We start from the raw sequence: 3,186 nt of genomic DNA, 5'->3' as shown, positions 1-3,186 counted from the left end.
CTAACGTCCCGTCCAAAGCAGACCCCACCCTGGAAAATCCATTGTGCTTTAAAATCCAACTCTTATGCCATAGTAGCACTGCAGAGCCCAATTACACTGCAGTCCATTCTGCTCGAACACTGGTCGATCTGCAGGGTTCGTCCCACTTTTTGTTGCACTATAACGGAATCAGTTGCGCTGTGTTTTCTGCCACACGGAAGAATTGGTCGCACTGAGGACTTTATGATCCAGTCAAATCAGCCAAACTGTGGCGTTATCAGTCAGTTTGGCAGTAAATCTTCACAATGTAATGTCTGTCGCACCTTAAAATCCATCGCACCGCAGCAGCTGTAATTTCCATCTTGCCGTAGTATACACCTTATGAGAGGATTTGACTCGGCAAACACTGTTGTCCATTGAAGAATCCGTTGCATTCAAAGCCTCCAAAGGTCCGTCAGGCTACGAATTTCAGGAATCCATCTCTTTACACTGGGAATTCTACCAAGCCACAAAATCCATCATGCTGCAGAATGTCCGCTTCAAAGTCCCGTTACTACGTCAAATCTGTCACACAAGCTATAAGCGTCCACCGATAATTAGCTTGAACCTGTCATGTCACAATATGAACATATGTAACACATGTCATTTAAAAATGCCACATCGTCTCCTTATAAAGACACTCAACATAGACCAGATAGTCTTAATTGTCTTGTCTGCCATTTGCCTTTTCACCAATTTCACCATTATTAATTTTAAGTCCACTCATTTATTCGTCCACCTGGGGGGGGACTAACTATTGTTAACAATAGTCTTAGTGTTTGTTGTAATGACTTCCTGTCCAGCAGCTGAGGCCGATGTACTTCACTACACGGTTTTGTGCTTCGTGAAACCAATGAGATCTGTTTAGTTTTTATTTGGTTAGAGTTTTAATCTCCAAAGGTTGTCATGATGTCAGTTTCATAGTGCCCTGACTCCTTTCAGTTTCCCATGAAGAAAGAGTCTCTGCACATTCTCACGCATCTGTCAGCTCCTTTATTTAATCACTCCCTCTCAGGAGTTCCTGTCAGCTTTTACAAGGTCACTAAACAGTTCACTGACAGATTTAAAATGGGTAAAGTTTGGGAAAACTATTCTAACGTGAGCTGTGTCAAAATCCTTAAATCATCAATCAAATCGCTTAAATTTGTTTCCTTTCATAAAACATGTACTTTGTAGTGTCATTAATTTGCACATGAAATTAGAATTGCAGTGTTCAGAGAATGACTAGTTTGGGCTAAAACTTCCATAATGTGAAGCTTTGTTCATGTCCATGACATGTTGACATGGAGTACATTAGCCATCTGACATTAAACCCAAAATTATGATGTTTGATACTTTTCTGCAATCATAATTTTCTGAGAATCTTAAAAATAAAAATGGGCAAACAAGGGAGTGATACAGCAACGTTTAGGGTCTGAAATTGGGGAAGAACAAAGCATGATGTCCTGAATAACGTGACTTACGAAATGTAATTTATGGAATGTATTCGCGTTTTTTTTTCTCAACAGACAGATAAAAGTTTGTTCAAAGTTTAGTTCTAGCATTTTGAAATAATATTGGATTAAGTCTCCATTGCACACTTGTCATATTTGCCGTAGGCATAATGGGATGTGTGCCATTATGCCCAAGGCCTTGATAATTTGTTTCCACTTCAAGCGTTTTACAAGGTTTTCCAGCTCTCCTGGTTCAAACACAAAACACCACATCTGCCTCTCCACGCAGCGCTCTCTGTGGTTTAGAGCATCATTTTGAAGTTATAAGCTTTTTATATTCAAATTATATTTCTAAAGCTAGGCCCCAACAAAGCGTCCCGAACCTGCTGATATTCTACGAAACTGCTGGATTTTTAAAATACTGGGGGAAAAAACACAACAAAGCTGCTCTTTAAATTCAAGCTGAAGAAGCATGGATGTTGTGGAGAGTTAATGAGTCTGAATGAGTCCTCTGAGTGCTGTGATCAGAGGACACCGAGCCCATGTTGTGTTAATTACATCTCTGTTCAATGATTGGCATGTAGCTGACTTCTGGTTCATCTGCCTTTGAATGTCAGCTGGTTTAATATAGCGAAGGTCTGATTTAAGCGGCTCTGGGTCTCCAGTTTGTGAGGAATTTGGATTGGAGCCAAGAGGGGCTAAAAACACAAGCTTTACCTTCAGTCAGCTAATCAAAATGGAGAAGAGTACAGATATGAATATCATCTTGCTAGAGATGGTGCTTGTTAAAAAAAGAAGTTGTCTGGATGTTTTTTCCCTAGTCTGTTTTGGCAGATTTCATGTCAATTTCAGGTTCAAATTAGGCCGTCAAAGGTTCTGTTCTGGTTCAGATTTTCAGACCTGTAGCCCGGACATAAGAAGCTGTGAGGCCGAGGTGATGGTGATGAGGCAGTGCCTAACATCTGTGTTACCTGACCAATCATCTATCTTATTGTAAGGTCACATAACAACTAGGGCTGGGTATTAAAACGACAAGTACCAATACCAGTACCCTTAAAGTGACACCAATTTCTATATTACTTTCAATAAACATCATGTAAATTACACAATTCTGCACTACACTGCCAAACCTGTGAAATAATACAACGCCCAACTTCTCCACACTACAGCCAGTGGGCCGATTGCACGGCGTATTCAACCATAATCATACAAATAGTCATTTTTTTCTGGGTACAAAAACATATTTTAGGTAACGTTTGACTGGAGAAGATTCAGAACTACTTATTTTGGTCGATACCTTGGCCTATAGTACTTCCAACCCGTTATATCATGTATATTCCACAATATTTAAATTACATCTTAGTGATGAATTCAGCTGGTTAATTTGTAGTTTACACAGCCTGAAAACACAGATTTGTTTTTTAAGTCAATAAGCAACCAAACCAACTCATGTAATATCTCATTTTGCCAATTATGAGACGTTTTTGATTGTAATTGTAATTTATAGCAACTAAATGTTTTGCAGATGAGGCAGAAAGTACTTTGGGCATTTCACAGATTTTATATTTTGTTGTACAACTACTGAAATGTTTCATTGGTAATGTTAAAAGTTTGTCCAGCTGCTGGTTAAATCATCTGTTTCAATTTAAATTCAGAAGATCTTGCTGTAGTTGGCTATTGTTCATCTGAGAGCAGATTCTTCTATTTGTGTCCATCATCAGTCTGGGGTGGGGGG

The 3,186-nt window shown here is 39.2% G+C and overlaps 1 protein-coding gene across 1 annotated transcript in view; it reads right to left on the bottom strand.

The window, feature by feature from the left end:
- Window positions 1-205: 205 nt before the first annotated feature.
- Window positions 206-3,186, bottom strand: part of LOC116673112 (thyrotropin-releasing hormone-degrading ectoenzyme) — a 230,640-nt gene continuing 227,659 nt past the window's right edge. Inside the window, exon 20 of the mRNA XM_032505240.1 lies at window positions 206-3,186. This exon is cut by the window's right edge and continues 438 nt beyond it. The gene's annotated coding sequence lies outside the window, so the exon portion shown is untranslated.

Source organism: Etheostoma spectabile, chromosome 23, assembly GCF_008692095.1.
Source record: "Etheostoma spectabile isolate EspeVRDwgs_2016 chromosome 23, UIUC_Espe_1.0, whole genome shotgun sequence".
NCBI classification, from domain to species: domain Eukaryota; kingdom Metazoa; phylum Chordata; class Actinopteri; order Perciformes; family Percidae; genus Etheostoma; species Etheostoma spectabile.
The sequence above is the reverse complement of the archived record's forward strand: the minus strand, read 5'-3'. Positions and strand labels throughout refer to the sequence as shown.